Source organism: Lissotriton helveticus, chromosome 10, assembly GCF_964261635.1.
Source record: "Lissotriton helveticus chromosome 10, aLisHel1.1, whole genome shotgun sequence".
In the NCBI taxonomy this organism is placed as follows: domain Eukaryota; kingdom Metazoa; phylum Chordata; class Amphibia; order Caudata; family Salamandridae; genus Lissotriton; species Lissotriton helveticus.
This window is the reverse complement of record NC_136071.1, coordinates 186,495,008-186,511,824: the sequence shown is the minus strand read 5'-3', so window position 1 is coordinate 186,511,824 and position 16,817 is coordinate 186,495,008.

Here is a 16,817-nt window from a genome sequence, read left to right as displayed (position 1 = left end):
CAGTGGAAGCATTACGCTGGGCATGGGAGGATCTTGGATGACGTGCGAATCTCCTATTACTTTATGCAACGTCACTGCCACTAGCATTCCACCCCAGCTTTCCCCCTCTGCAAGTCAGCTCTATCCAACGCGCATGTCAGATGGGACTGGCCTTCTTTGCTGACCTTTATCCAGACAATGAGTCCCTAGTGAGACCTCAAAACCTGGATGGCACTCAAACTCCCTCCCTTGAACTTTTCCTCTACTATCAACTCAGAGCCAACTGTTGGCAAATACACGCCTCTTTCCCTCTGCACTGCCGCCGCTGCCTACACTAGGGAATATACTAGCAAATCCATCGCCCAAGAAACTAGTCACATGTATTAATAACATTACACAATGCACCTCCCTGATCACGACACAGAGTGCACTGGAGCTGTGAACAGCAGATCTACATTCATCACATCACCCACTGAGGAACAATGGGCCTTCTATTGCGCTCAACTTAAATACCCCCCCCCCCCCCAAATAACAAGCTGAGGCTCATTCATTTTAAATACTTGCACAGGGTATATCGTACACCTATACAGCTACATAAAATGGGCCTGAGACCAGATGTCAATTGTTGGAGATGCGCCGACACACAGGCATCCTCTCTTCACCTGGCATGGCTCTGCCGCCATATCTTACAATTCTGGGACAGTGTATTCGATATTATCCACGAAGTGACTGTTTTCTGGATGGGCTGCACACCACTCACTGCTCTGCTAGGCCAGGTAGCTGAATCGCCGCCAGGCACTGGCCATTTGTCAGCTATGATGTTCCTCCTAACTAAGCACTGTATTGCAATACACTGGGGATCACCTAGAGTACCCAATGTGGACATGTGGATACACATCAATTATTGCCATGAGACGCTGACTGCATTCCCTGCCTGCAGCAACTTTTTGACTGGACAGAACCTCCATTGACTTACATGGGGCACTCAATGCTGTATTGCACCCGGCTGCCCAAGCTGAGCTGCTGCTGCCTTTGACCTTGCCCCATACTTGCCTTAAGTCTTGATCCTGTAAGTTCTGAAGTACCTGCATGTAGTAGATTTTGTTCTTTCATATGATAACATTACCGCTGCAGAAATTGCACTGTTTATTTATTTGAAAATTTTATAGAGCGCGAACAAGACCCTTGCAGGTATCAGAGCGCTTCACAGTAAAGAAGTGCATAGACATACAAACAATAAAATATGCAGTAACGTAAGGATGGCATCAAAAGCAATTGACAAATGAAACATTTAAGGATAATGAGGACCAAAAGGGTGGCAGCAGAGAACAATCAATAGTTAGAAGGGAAAGTCAAGTAATGTGCGACACCGTACCGATTGGGTTTGATGGATGATGAAAATACATTGAAGGTAAAAACGACAAAAATAAGTGGCACACAGCTGTAAAAGAAAGAAAAAAAACAGTACTTGGAGCAAGGCTGTACATGTAAGATCCACAGTCATGTGAGGCAATGTTTATGTGTAATTGGCCATAAGGATGCTTTTTACTTCCAGTTTGAAGGAAGAGTAGGAGGGGTTCAGTCTTATTTCTGGTGGTAGAGCATTCCAGATCCTAGGTGCTAGTCCAGAGAAGGAGCGATTATAGGTTTTTTCTTTTTGAATTTTTGTGGTTTCAGAAGGAGGTTGTCAGCACTTCTTGTTGATCTTGAACCTCCAGATATTGAGTTTTTGTGTGAGATAGCTGGGCGCATTGTGATGTAGAGCCCTGTGCGTCATGCAAGCTATTTTCAGGGAGATTCTGGCTTCAAATGGCAGCCAATTTAAAGATTTTAGATCAGGGGAGATGTGGGCACTTTTTTTTGAGCCAGTTATAAGTCTTGCTGCCGCGTTGGTAGAGGCTCTTAGAGGAGCTGTAGTGGTCTTGGGGAGACCGCATAACGAGACGCTTCCATAGTCCAGTCGAGGTAAAACTAGGGCCTGAACCGCTAGTTTGAAGTCATTGGGAGGTAGGAAGGGCTTTAGCTTCCTTAGGGTATTGATCGGAATGTTTGCTCCCCTCGTAGCATTGCTAATATGCTTCTGCATGTTGAGGTTACTATCCAAAGTTATACCGAGTGATTTCGCTGAGTCCACGATGGTTGGTTGAACATCAAGTGCTGTGAGGTGTTTTATCAAATTGTGCATAGTGGGGACTTTGGCGGGTGGGGCAATAAGGAGGAACTCAGTTTTTAAGGCATTCAGTTTGAGGTGATTCAGTGCTAGCCATGATTTGGTGGTCGTAAGAGTATTGTTGAGTAAATTAATATCCTCCAAGGTGTTGATTTTGAGGTAGAGTTGAGTGTCTTCTGCATACATGTGGAATTGCACGTTGGATGTTTGTAGCAGATCGGTGAGTGGTTCCATGAAGAGGTTGAAGAGTGTGGGGGATAGCGAGGAGCCTTGTGGTACACCTAGTGTAACAGGAACTGGTTTGGACAGTGTGTTGTTGACCTTGAATTTTTGAGTCCGGTTATGCAGAAATGAGGTAAACCAGTCAAGTACTGGTCCTGAGAGACCCATTCTGTGTTTCAGCAGATCTGTCAGGTGATCGTGTTTGACCGTATTGAACGCTGAGGAAAGGTCTAATAGGATGAGGAGGCATGCTTCGTTCTGATCGAGAAGTTGTAGTGCATCATCTATGATGTGTGTCATGGCTGATTCCGTGCCATGATTTGTCCGGAAGCCGAATTGGTGTTTATTTAGGAGGTTGAAGTGGTCGATATGTTTTGACAGTTGGTGATGAGCAAATTTTTCCAGAAGTTTGGCCAGGGTGGGAATATTGGAGATTGGGCGGTAGTTGTTGAGGTCCGTAGGGTCAGCTGCGGGTTTCTTAAGGATGGGAGACACTTGTCCTACCTTTAAAGCGTCTGGGATGCATCCTTGTTGAAGTGAGCTGTTGATGATTTTGGTCCATATGGGTAGTAGCGAAGGTGTGAGGTCTTTGACCGCATTTGCGGAGAGAGGGTCCGTGAGGTGATTGGAAGGCTTCAGGGCACTGAGAAATTTTCCAATAACTTCCTCAGTGTAGGGGTGAAAGTATGACCTTGTAGCGTTGTTTTTCAGGGTAAGCTTTGATGGGATTTGTTGAGATGCGTTAGGGGGTGGGGAGGGGGGGATTTGTTGAGGGGGCCAGAGTGAGAGATTAAGTCCTTGAGGAGATCTTTCTTGATGTTCTCCTTCTTTATGTTAAAGTGGTTAGAAAAGTAATCACAAGATGGTAGTGGGTGAGTTGATTCAAGTGGCCTTTGCGGTTGGTCTTTGGATTGCATTTTGATCAGTTCAAGAAGTTTTTTCGGGCGATTCTTTGCCTGGTCAAGTTGTTGGCTAAAGAAGACTGCTTTGGTGCGTTTGACCTTACGAAAGTAAGCATTTCTCTTTCTTTTTAGAGTCCGGAGGCGATTGGCGGATGGAACTGATCTCCTGTTGCGTTCGGCAGTTCTGAGAGAGCGTCTGTCATCGTTCAGGTGTCCGTAGAACCAGGGTTTAGAGTCTTTCGTGGAGACTCTCTTTAGTTGCAGGGGGGCAAATTCGTTAATTATCGAGGTCATGGAGTTTAGGTAGTGGTTGGTGAGGTCCGTTACGTTGGAAGTTCCAGTGGGGGGTAAAAGTAGCTTCTTACTAGTGGGTGGTAGGGAGTTTGTGTTGAGCTTTTTCCAGTCCCTTTTCCATACCTTAGGTTTTGTGACTTGTGCAGATGTCAGCTTGATTGTTTCATTGAAGAAGGTGATGATGTGATGGTCAGACCAATCACCAGGGAGGGTAAATTCCAATTGGGTAGCATCAGTCTTGGCAATTATTAAATCCAAGATTGCGCCCTTATTGTGAGTTGAACTGTTGCACAGTTGGATGAGGTCTAAGGCGTTGAGGAAGTTTTTAAGGCTGTTGACTACCGTGTCGTTAAGGTCGTTCCAATGGAGGTTGAAGTCACCTAGGAAAATTTGTGTGTTACGACGATCGGTGAGTGATATGATCAGGTCCATGAGGTGTTCTGTGAAAAGGAGGTTTTCGCCAGGTGGGTGATAGATGATGTGGAGCGAGCAGACAGGTTTGCCATTGTTGTTGATGTCGAGACTGATGTATTCACAAGAAGGGAGTTGCGCTGGTATGGCTCTATTAATGGTAATGTTGCTGCGGTGTATGCACGCAATGCCACCTCCAATCTTGCCTCCCAGCCTGTCTAGTCTGATGATGTCATAGTTAGGGGGAACCAGAATGTCGATAAGTGGCGAGGAAGAGTCTGTAAGCCATGTTTCAGTGAGTATGATGAGGTCAAGGTTAGTCGAGATAATGAGGTCGGCTATGTCTGTGGCGTGTTTCGATGCCGATCTACAATTCAAGAGTGAGCATTTAAGGCGTGGGGAGACGGTGGAGGCGGTGGGTTCCTGGACGAGTGGGACTTTACAGAGATTATTGATGATGATTCCTCTGTTGTTGTGAGATGTGGGCCTGTGAGGGTTAGCGAAGATAGAGGGTATGGGCATGTATGACAGAGGAACAGAGGTGGTAGAGGGCGGTTCGTAGGAGAGCAGGAGAGAAAGGAGATCGTTCTCGGAGAGATGATTGATGGTACGCAAAGGGCGGGAGGGTAAGTTAAGTGAGGGAACTGATGTCCACCTGGGAGCAATATGTTTTGTGCGGAGGGAGTGTGTGGGGGATTTGTTTGGAGCGTTGGTTCTTGGGAGCCAAGGATGATACTATAACATGGTATTAAGAGCATGAAGGTCTTCTTTGATTAGATAAAGTGTGGACATGATCTCATCCAGTCTTGTCTGCTGGGTTTGAGGAGGGGTGGGGAGGAGCACTAAATGTGTGTGCAAAGGGTGTCAGTTTGTTAGATGAATGTGGTATTATCGGGGTGGGTGCATTCGATTGTGTAGTTGAGTGTGTGTGTGGTAGATGAAGTGATGTAGATGGTTGGGTAGAGGGTATACCATTTCGGTGAGCATGAGTGGGAGGAGAAAGGGAGGCAAGAGTTGTATAGAGGTTGAGCTGGTGTTAAGGAAGTCGAGGGATGGACCGGGTTGTGCAGGGGGCTGGGTTGAGCAAGGCTGGGTGGCGTGCGTCTTGTCCTTCAAAGGTGAGATATTGTGAGTGGAGGAAGGAGGGGGAGGAGTGATGGTTCCCGTAGTGGGTTCCGTTGTTAAATTGGGTACTTGAGTAGATTGGGAAGAGTAGGAGGGGGATAGGTTGCATTGTATGGAAACAGTGTTTGTAACGCTGTTAGCTGTATAGGTGGGGGATTCAGGGGTATCTGGGGTGGAGGAAGAATCAGGAGTCCGAAGGAAGGGGGATAGGGGGGGAGAGGGGGTGGTGAGCTATGGTCCGATGTATAGTGGTATCCGTGGGAGTGTGAGGAGCAAGAGTGGTCTTGGTCATGATGGGTAGGGGGAGCGTGAGCAGTATCGGTGTGGTGTTGCTAGTAATTCAATTCATGAAGCTTTATTCGGCACATAAAAATGACCATAAAAGCACAAAAAATATAACAATATCCAGCACACGTAAAATACAGAACACATGAGATATAAAATACAGACAGGGTTCCTAAAATAGCATACTTTTACGTGCTTTGATAGAACAATTTAGGAAGGTGGCGGTAAAAAAACAGTTATCAGCAGACTCCATGTTAAATAGCAAACTCATCGCCTCATTGACAGTATATACACCATATTTGATAAACAAGGGTTTCAAATAAAGTAATCGAAAATTCATATATAATTTACAAATCAATAAAAAGTGCATAGTGCTTTGTTTGGTAACGCCATCACATAGGCACGGCCCAGTTGGATGTTTCTTCAGGTTTGGCAGGGCCACTAAATAATGAGCCATGCCAAACCTTAACCTGGTTAACACAAACTTATGGGATGGCCTATTTACCATGGCTAAATACTCTGGAAAGCCTTCATTTATGTTATATTTGTTGTAAGACATGACTGTGGACATGGATCCATACAGTAAGGCCCGTTTTCTTACTTTATGGGCCAGAAATGTAGTTCTCAATTCAACTTTGGATATCTTAGATGCAGCACTGGGGTCGGTCAAAACATCAATATTAAATATTTCTAGATAACAGTTGGCGACATATTTTAACCACAGGATATTACGGCATTTATCCATTGATAAACAATCCTCTATAATTGATCTATTAAAAACCTTTTCGTCCTGAAGCCATATCGACCGCCATAACATTAATGGCCTCATTGACAATAGATCATCTAAAAAATGGATATCCAATTCCCGATGGATCAACTCAGTCGGGGCGGAAGGAGGTAAACATAAGAGTCTTTTTAAAAAGGAATTCTCCTCCAATTGCAAATTATGAGAACGTGTGTGTCCCCAGACCCCAGCACCATACATTGCGATGGAGACACACCTTGCTTTTTTTTTTTTGTAAATAGGTTTTTATTGCAGGAAACAAATAAAATCACATTATCGACACCTGGTAGCTGAAGTAAAGCAATGTCTGTGGTAATTGTGCACCATCTATACACGGCCGTTTAGCCCACACCCCGGAGGTCAGGTGTTACTAGGTTGCAGCGAATATTCCCACTTTTCAGTAGAGTTAAACAGGTGAAAAGAATAAAACTCTTCTGCTTTTCCAAACAACCCAAAGAAAACACCCGCCCCTCCCCAAACAGTCCAAACCCCCCAGAGGAGTGAATTGTCTCTGATATTTGATGGAAGCAGATACCGCTCTCCTTTACTCTTTCCTCCTCCCCCCACCCCCCTCGTCATCGGCAATATTGTATACGGTTAAGAAGTATGTGATAAGAGACTTAGTCCTTCGTAATGGGTGCGTCTCACCAATAGCATATTATTGGGATCCAGGCCTTTCCTCATCAGCACTCTCCGAGTCTGTATGTATGGTATGGTCGCGCAGGGCCTGCACCAATGTCTCCCAGGCTTGCGCCGCCTCTAGAGCTCGCTCATCTCGTCGTCGCCTCGCCTGTTGGTATCTCAACGTGCTCTCACTCCCTGCCTATTTAAGAAGTTCATTGCGCCATTTAGTGCCCGTTGGACCAACTCGCGCTTTCCAGTATCTGGTGATTTCTCTTTTGGCCAGGAGGAGCCCTAAATCGATGAATTTGCTAGAAATCTTATTTTTGGGGGTATGCGGAAACCAATGCAGAATCCCTACCGCCGCATCCATCTGCAACAATCTCCCAGTCACTTCGGATAACGTATCTCCCACAAACTGCCAGTAGGAGGTCAGCACAGAACAGGCCCATAGCATGTGAAAAAGGTCCGCTCCGGATGTCCTGCATCTAGGACAGGCTGCCGTCTCCAGGGCGAAATATTTCTGTAGTTTCTCCGGGGTCAGATAGGTAGGCCCTATGTAATATATAGAAATGGACCAGTTGGAATCGGGCACTACGCGTGCCCTTCCATGCCCAACGCAGCAGCTGGGCCCACGTGGCCTCCGGTATTTCCTTCCCTATGTCAGTTTCCCAACGGGTCTTAAGCACCGCAAGTGGGGTCAGCCTCTCGTTGATCATCCTGGAATACAGACACGATACTGCTTTGACCGTTCCCGCGGACATCATGACGTACTGGCACGCCGCCGACAGCTGTGGCTCTTCATGACCAGTTTTCCAGTGTGCCTGGAGTGCCCTTGTGACCGCTGCATGGAGCAAAAAATCGCCCCGAGGGACGTCGTAGCGGTCCAGAAGTGCCTGGAAGGGCAGCAACGTCCCGTCCTCAAAGAGATCACCGAGGGTCTGTACACCCATCTCCTCCCAAACTCCCAGTCGAGACCAGTCTCCGCCATGGGGCAATGCAGTGAGCATTCCCAGCGGGATCTCCGGGGCATAAGGCCGCGGCCTTTCCAGTTTGCGATGCACTCGGTTCCAGCACGAGCGTATGGTGCGTTCCTCCTGGGCGAGGTCCCTCAGATCGAGCCTCTGTTGCAGCGCAATATACGATAAGACATGTCTGGGTATGCCCTTGCCCCGTGACTCCTCCGGGCCCCGAAATTCACGCGCCACCTCTTGGGTATAGGTCTGGAGCTGGGCAGCCAAATAATACGTTTCGAAGTCGGGCGCCGCCAGCCCCCCTTCCGTCTTTGGCCTCAATAGGGTCTTGAGCGCCACTCTGCGACGGCCCGCGCCCCATAGGAACGCCACTATCATAGAGTCCAGTCCCTGGAAGTTAGACCTAGGGATCCAGATCGGAAGTGTCCGGAAGTAGTATAGCAGGCGGGGTAGCGCCACCATCTTCAGCAGTGCTATACGTCCCGCCACTGAGAGGGGTAGGGTGGACCAAAAGGACATGCTACCCTTAAGTGCCCGGATGCCTCTGGAGATGTTGCCCTCAAGTACGTCGGCAGAGCGATGGTAAACATGTACCCCCAGGTACTTAAAACAAACAGGCTCCCATCGGATCTCTCTGCGAATGTCCGGCTGGGGACTATCACTGTGGAATGGAAACAGGCAGGTTTTAGCCCAGTTTACCCGGAGCCCCGACACCTCCCCAAAAGCCGTGAGCACTGAGTCAGCTCGGGTCAAGGCCGTCCCAGCGTCTGCAAGGAAAAGCAGCAGGTCGTCAGCATAGAGGGAGATGTACTGGTGACCCGACGGCGCCTGCAACCCCCTGTAATGGGCCCCCGTGCGGATCGATATAGCCAGCGGTTCAACTGCAAGGGCAAATAGCAGTGGGGATAGCGAGCAGCCTTGTCTCATGCCTCGTTCTACGGGGTACCGTTGAGAAACCAGCGGGCCCGATTTCACCCTAGCCATCGCCGAGGCGTATAATACCGTGGTCCATCTCAGGAATCCCTCACCCAGGCCAAACCGCTCAAGGACCCTACGGAGATAAATCCACTCCAGACTGTCGAAGGCTTTCTCCAAGTCTATCGAGAGGATCATGGGATCAGGAGCATCCGTGTGGTCACCTTCCAGTATTCGAAACAAGCGCCGGATGTTCATCGTCGTGTTACGCCTGGGGATGAAGCCCGCCTGGTCAGAATGTACTAAAGAGTTCATATGCTCCAGCAGTCGCGTGGCTAAGATGCTGCTCAAGATCTTATAGTCGACTGTGAGCATTGAGAGCGGTCTATAAGACGCTGGGGCTGCGCCCTCGCGATCGGGTTTAAGCAGAGGGATCACCAGGGCCTCTCGCATCGAGCCCGGTAAGCGTCCCAGGGTCTTCGCTTCTCTATAAACCCGCAGGAGCTGGGGGCCCAGGAGTTCCATATATGCGGAGTAAAACTCCACCGGGAGTCCATCAAGGCCCGGCGTCTTATTCCGCGCCATCTTTTTTATGGCGCTCCTGATCTCTCCCAGCTCCACATCTCGTCCCAAGTCCTTCGCCTGTTCCGGTTCCAATACGGGGATCGACAGATCGCATAAGAAAGCGTCCGTCGCAGCAGTGTCCGGCGGTAAACGACTACGATACAACCTCCTATAGTAATTCCAGAAGCAGTTAAGGATTTCGGGCTGAGTATGGACCTCTCTATTCTCCGCAGTTCGCATAGTCACGGTGGGCGAGGTACGTCTCATTGGGTTGGCAAGTCAAGCCAGTAGCGTTCCCGATTTGTCGCCCTCAGCCAACGATCTAGTCAGGTAAGCTTTGTGGTCATAACTTCGCAGTCATTCAACTTCTACGGCCACCGCTTCCTTCGCCGCTAAGGTCTGTGGTTGGAGCTCCGGTCGGCCAGGGCGGGTAACTTCCAGGTCGCGGAGTACCCGATCAGCCCTAGCCAGATCTTCCAGGATTACTCGACGCACTCCGACTCTCTGCGTTATACAATAGCCTCTAACTACAACCTTAAAGGCGTCCCATTCCGTGGCTCTCTCATCGGTCGTGCCCTCGTTCATCTCAAAGTATTCCGTGATTTTGTTTTCCAGGTCACTGCGGAACACCTGGTCCTCTAGCAGTTCGGGTCGTAATTTCCAGGTCGGCACACATGGGGTGCTCTGGAGCCATCGGAGATCTATCAATAGCGGATTGTGGTCGGAGATAGTCCTCGTTAAGTATTCAGACCGTACAGCCGAAGCTGCCACTTCTCCCGACCCTAGGAGGCCATCTAAACGCACATGAAGTTCGTGCATGCCGGAGAAATGGGAGTAGTCTCGGGTATGTGGGTGTTGGGCCCGCCAGATATCCGTCAGTCCCCATTTAGTCTGCCAGTCTAACCGGCCCCTAGCCACCCGATGGGTTGGGGAATCCAGAAGGGGAGGATGAGATCTATCCAGGTTAACGTCGACCACTGAATTAAAGTCGCCCCCTAGTAGGATGGGTCCCGAGAGATAACGGGCCAGAGAGCCCGATAGCGCAGTCAGAAAGGCGAGCTGGTCCGTGTTAGGCGCGTAAATGCAGCAAATGTTCATATCTCTGCCCCCCAGCTTCCCCGCTATTGCTACGTATCTCCCTTCCGGATCCACAGTGTGGCTATCTACTTTGAAGGGTACCCCGGCTTTTATCCATATTAACGCGCCTCTTGCATAAGCTGAGTACGTGGTATTATACACTTGCCCTCGCCACCTACGCTGTAGCGCAAGTCCCTCAGATCTGGTGAGGTGCGTTTCCTGCAGTAGTGCAATCTGTATACCCCTGCGCACTAGATAAGCGTGGACTTTATGTCGTCGAGACATGGTGTGCAGACCCCTCACATTCCAGGTGATACATTTCAGAGTTGAGAGGTCAGCCATTGTCCCATGTCGTGTCTTCCTGTCTCTCCGAACACACCACGAACATGGATAAGCACTTAGTTAAATCCGTACCGATGACGAGTTCCCCCCTCCACAACAATAAATCAACTATGAAACATGAATCCCTCACCAACCCCCCCAGAACAGGTTCCAAATAGTATCATCTAGTTCCCATCCAAACTGTCCCCTCAGAGAACCCCCTGTCTACTAACCTGACGGTAGCCACCGCAGGTGTGCCTTAAGGGCAATACGGGGGCCGAGCGTCGATGTGAGGTCCCCCCACTTCAGGCTGCAATGCGATCGAGCCCTATGCCATCAGGGCCTATGTAGGAAATCCCCGAACCCGCTTCTCAAACAGTTAACTAACAGTTCCCCTAATGAGTCCCATCACCCCCATGCATTCGGCCACCTCCATCCCCTAATCAGAACTGGCTCACCCAAAAGCATCATTGTTCATCCAGTAGACATTCTGCCGTCTCGGGGGTGACCACTGGGAGCTTCACGCTATCTGTTTCAGATCCTTCCGTGTCCGAGCGGCCCCCACTCTCTCCAGGCTCCGATTGTGCAGTCCCGTTGTCTTCCTGGGGGCCAGATATGGAAGAGACCATCTTCAGTGCACCTCGCCGCTCTGCCTCAGTCTCCACTGTAGAGGGACGAGTAGTCCTGCCTCTGCGGTGGCGAAATCTTTTAGGTTTCCGTTGTAGAGTGTCCTCCATCGTGGATTGTGAAGAAGTTCCAAAACCATCCTTACCAGCCCTGTACAGTTCAAGCCATCCACATGCATCGTCTGGGGTGTCGAAGAACTTGGTTGAACCGTCTATGATGATGCGGAGACGTGCCGGAAAGAGCAGGGAGTACTGGATGCCCTCAGCCCGTAGCTCCCGTTTGACGGCCAGGAAGGAGGACCGGCGTCTCTGCGTTTCGGAAGTATAGTCCGGGAAAATGTTCACACGGCTGTTGTCCACCAGATAAGGTCCCTTCTGCCTGGCGGCCTGTAGTAGGAAGTCCCTGTCGCGGAAATGGAGCAGCCGCGCCACCACCGGACGCGGGGGTCGGCCCTGCAACGGTGGTTTGGCCGGCACCCTGTGTGCACGTTCTAAGGTATAGAAGGGGGACAGCCCCCCCGGCGCCACCTCAGTCCGTAGCCAATCTTCCAGAAACGTCACCATGTCCCCACCTTCAATTTTTTCCGGTAGACCCACTATCCGAATGTTATTCCTCCTGTTGCGCCCTTCTGCATCTTCCGCACGCTTCTCCAGGACTTCTATTCGGGACAGGGCGTCTTTCATCGTGGCGTCCAACGTCTTCTGTGCCGGCTCCAGTTGTCGCACCGAAACCTCCACTTCCTTCACCCTGTCCGAGAGCTTACCATGATCAGCCCTGAGCAAGCCTAATCCTGTCGCAACTTGAGCAATGTCTTCTCGGAGAGCCGATCTAGTCTCAGTGATTGCCAGCAGGATTTTATCGAGTTGCGCTTGAATATGTGGGCTCCCTGGTCCCTCTGGGGGCGGGCGGTCTTCGTTGTCCGTCGACTCCACGTCGGAGGCGGTCTGGGCGCCCCCTTTAGGTCCCCTCGGTTTACCCATTGCTTTCAGGGCCTTCAGGAGGGTCACAGTAGAAGCGTTGGCCGGTCAAGTCGGGGTCTTCGTATTCGCGGTCCGGGCGCAAGAGACGGCGTCGCTCTGCAGTCTAACCCACTTCGGTCGCCAGCAGGTTCTCGAGGAGAGCAGGTCTCCAATCAGCGATCGAGAGGAACGTCCGCCGGAAGGGCCGTCCAGGATCGCAGGGCTGAGCGCAACGGCGGCTGGGCGCAACGGCGGCTGGGCAGCCGTCCTCCACCACCTCAGTGTGCCTAGCAAATGTGTTTCTCCAGCCCCAGTGCTAGGGTCAGGGGTGGACCCGGACAGTGTCAGAGAGAGCTCGGGGAGCAGCGTTCCTTCAGTGAGCTCCTTGTCACCACATAAGCAGCCGGCTTCCCAGTAGCAGATCACGACGCCTCGCAGTGCGTCCCTGCAGCGTGGGGTGATGGGGGCGCTCCTCAATTTTCCATGCCGACCCCAGAACTGTCCGCCTTCCGGCAAGCTACGCGCCGGATCCCCAGCAGCGGGTCGTCGCTGCAACCCCCTCTCGGCGAGGAAAGGTCCACTTCCCTCTTCCCCACAAGCCCCTCAGCAGTGCCTTGTGCCAGCAGTTCGGGGTTCTCTCCGTCCAGCCATTGGGCGTCTCGAGGTCCTCCAGGGGGTCGGTACTCAGCTAGGCGTCACGGCGCCTCTCCCAGCAACTATGGGCCGGTGGTGGGGAGAGCACTTCTCAGTTCACCATTCACCCCCTCAACCACAGATCGGTCCACTCCTCACCAAGCAGGAGACCAGACCAGTATGGCAGGCCGCCGCGGGAACCTCCGTGCAGGGATATGCAGCTCGCCTCACCCTTCCCCCATGCAGCTCCGTAGTGGCGGACCGGGACTCACCGCGACCGGCCGCCGGGCGTCTCCCGTCCTCCAAGGCTCCGTGAGGAGGCAGGCTGCAAGGCGTCTCCCCAGTGGGGGAAGGATCGATTGTCTCATTGGGGGTGTCGGAGGCAGTCGTCGCCTCCGGGTCTGCAGCCGTTCCCGAGGTAGTTAGGACGAAGCGGGCGCCATCTTGGTCCTCTCCGCTCCGTCCTCTCGAGCCGTCCGTTCGTCGCTGCAGGGACCGCCACGGATCTCTAATCGCGGCGATCAGTGTCCGGGCCTCAGGGGTCTCCTTTGTGGGGTGCGGGTTTCCCAAGGCGCCCCCGGGATCAGGATAATTGACGGCCCGATCGCGGAGCCGAGCCGCTAGGCGACCTCCGCCATCGGTGCTTAAGCCATGCCCCCTGGAGACACACCTTGCTTAATAGATGTGGTACGTCTGTCGCCCACTTTTGCCGCAAATCTAAAAACACCATGTGCATTTTTCGCCATTTTGTTACTGACATTATTGAATTCATTTGTGGTTGTACTTGTAAATGTGGGTGTACTTGTAAAGCGCACTGCGACTCCATGGAGTATCCTGGCGCTGAAGACCGCTGGGGAACCCGTCCTGGTTTTCCCTGTGAGATGGTCCCTTTCTGGGTATCTCCAAGGTGAAACCAGGCATCCCCGGCGTCTGTGGGGGGCCGTTGTAGAGATGAGGCAAGCTTAATGCCCAGAGTTGCCGAGTGTGTTCCCTGGTTAGAGTAGGCACCGAGGTGAGAATTATCGGGTCCGTTTTGACCCTGGTCCACGACCCTGCCGCGTTTGGAGTTGAACCCTGGTCCCGGGCCGTTCTCTGCTTACGGGTCTGCCGCCTCGAACTAGTGAGCCACACCACTCCACATGTCCACTTTTTGTTTTTCGAAAAGGTAGCAAAATTTGTCTACTTCCAGCACCTTTGCACCCTCAATGAAAAAGGCACTAGAAGTCCTTCTTCTGGCCCCATAGGTCATAATGTGTTTTTCCCTTGTTGATAGACAATTTTCGATCCTTGATAAAGATAGAAAATCTATCGATCAGACGCTGGAGTCCGCATAGTGTTCTTGAAAGCAGGACAGCGTCATCGGCATACAGTAACACTGGTACCGAAACGCCTTTAATTTTAGGGGCATCAGCGTTTACATTTTTTAAAATGGAGTCAATTTTATTTACAAAAAATATAAAAAGTAGGGGGGCTAATACACAGCCCTGCCTGATTCCTCGTTTGACCCTGAATTTCGGGGTGCATTCGCCATTAGTGCCATATCGGACACAGGTTTCTAGCTTTTCGTATAATCTGGCGAGGAAGAAAATTATCCCCTCAGGTGCTCCTAGTCGTAACAAGGTCGGACACAATATAGTATGGTCGACCATATCAAAAGCACTACTGAGATCTGCTTAGCAGAGATATAATCGGCCCTGTTTGGCTTCAGTGTATTTGCCTATCAACAAATCAAGGTTGATACACTGGTCAAGTGTCCCCCGACCCTTTCTGAACCCAAACTGGCTGTCAGCCAGGACACCCGCCTGCTCAACCCACTCTTCTAATCTCGCCAACATAACTCTAGTCATGATCTTAATTGAGGAGTCTAAAAGAGAAATGGGCCGATAATTTCTTACATCGGATCTATTGCCCTTTTTGTGATTCGGGATGATGATGGATTCCCCCCAGGTTTTAGGTGCCACAGTGCATACAGCGGCATTAAAAACAATTGCCAAGAGAGGGCTCCACAGCTCTGGGGCTGCTTTATAAACGTCTATAGGGACCCCATCCGGACCTTGGGCTTTGCCCCCCTTACTCGCATCGATGCCAAGCTCAACCTCTTTCACGCTTATATCCAATGGGATGACTGGCCATCTACTAGAATATTTATCAGCAAGATTGGATAGTCCAAATATTTGGGAGAATTGCGAGACTCAGTCATCGCCAGATACATTAGCGCTAAGCTCAGGGGTATTTTCCTATCTGAGAAAGGCAGAGTTAATTGTTGCCCAAAACAATGTATTATTAGATAACTCCGCAGCTTCATTTAATGAGTCCCATGCCTGCTGCTGCATCTCACCCTTCCTCCTCTTTAATGCTTGTTTATACTCCAGTCTTAAATTAACAATTTCACCTGGGGCCCTAAGCTTTTTAGCAAGAGCATGTTTTAGTTTAGTTAATAAACTGGTACACATATGGTCAAACCAACCCGGTCCATTTCCACTTTGAATTTTCTTAGGTCTGGTGAACCTTGCATCAATAGATTTATTAATGTCTTTAAAAGCGGTTAAAACCCGCCCGTGATCTACATTTGTATCAAGGATAAGGGTAATATCAGACAAACTTTCTTTAACGATGGAACTTAACAGGTCTTTAGCCTTTTCCCCAACCCATCTTATTCTTACACCGTTAGGTCTGTATGGCTGTACGTTGGTGATTGTAGTACCCGCAACCCCGGTGCTTTCCCCCCACAGTGTACATTTCAGGATTATACATTTATGATCACTTAAAGATGAGACCTCAATCCTGGGAGGGACACAATATGGGGTGATATTCGATGAAACAATTACGTGATCAATAACTGAACTACTCTGCTTGTTCTTAAAAGTAGGGATGGTCTGACCCTGATCGTCCTTAACCAAATCTAAGATTTCCAGGTCATGGCTGCCCATAAGCTTATGTAGTGAATCACCGTAACTGTTATGTTTAAAATGTAGGTCATCTGAACCAACGTTATTAATGACCCCACATACCTTTTGGATAGATAGTTCACATAGCTGTAAGTTAAAATCACCCACCCAAATAAAATCAAATAAAACATTCGATTCAGTGCTAAAACTATCAATTTTACTCGCTAGATCATTGACTACTGTCATCCTAGAGTTATCAAACACGTTATTGTAGTAATTGACGAGTAATATATTGCCCCCGTGATCCGCGATAAGCCACAAGAGCTGAACATGTGGACCCACGGTCAAGTACTTTTTTACTACAATTTGCTGTTTTATAGAGATTAAGATCAGAAGGCCACCTTTGGCTCTCCCTGAAGTTGACCCTTGTGCCATCAGACTATAAGAAACAAACCCCTCAAAATTAACGTCTTCCCAACACCATGTTTCCTGGAAGCAAAGAATGTCATGACTGTTGATAAAATCTTGCCAGCCCAAAACATTCCCCTTGGATTTTAGTCCGGCGATATTCCAGCTAACAATAGAAATACAATTAACTTGCATTACGTTCTTGACAGCTGGGGCGACCAAAGTACATACACTATCACCCTCCTTTGTATCAACATTAGATACATCCCCACTGTCATTGTTCACTGTTGGACCACCCGTCATAGTTTGCTTTGGGTCAGTATATAGAGTAATATGTTCAGTGGTCTGGCTGTTTATGATCATCCTTCCTGGGGGCTCATGGACCTGTTAATGTCAGTCGTTAGTATCCAGTGAACTTAAAGCTTGGTATCTGTTCTGCATAGTTAATTCGAAGACAGGGCGAACATTAGGAAAAAGTGGTCTGCTCCTGCTAGGTTCAGAGGAGGCTACAGTAAGGGGACTATAAAAGTAGCAACAACAACATATATTTAAGGAGGGTCAAGGGGGATTTAAAGACCACACTCTGATACGGCCCCAACAATACTGGACGAACAGGAGTGTCAGAGGGTCTAAAATAACAAGAAGAAGAGCGCTATAT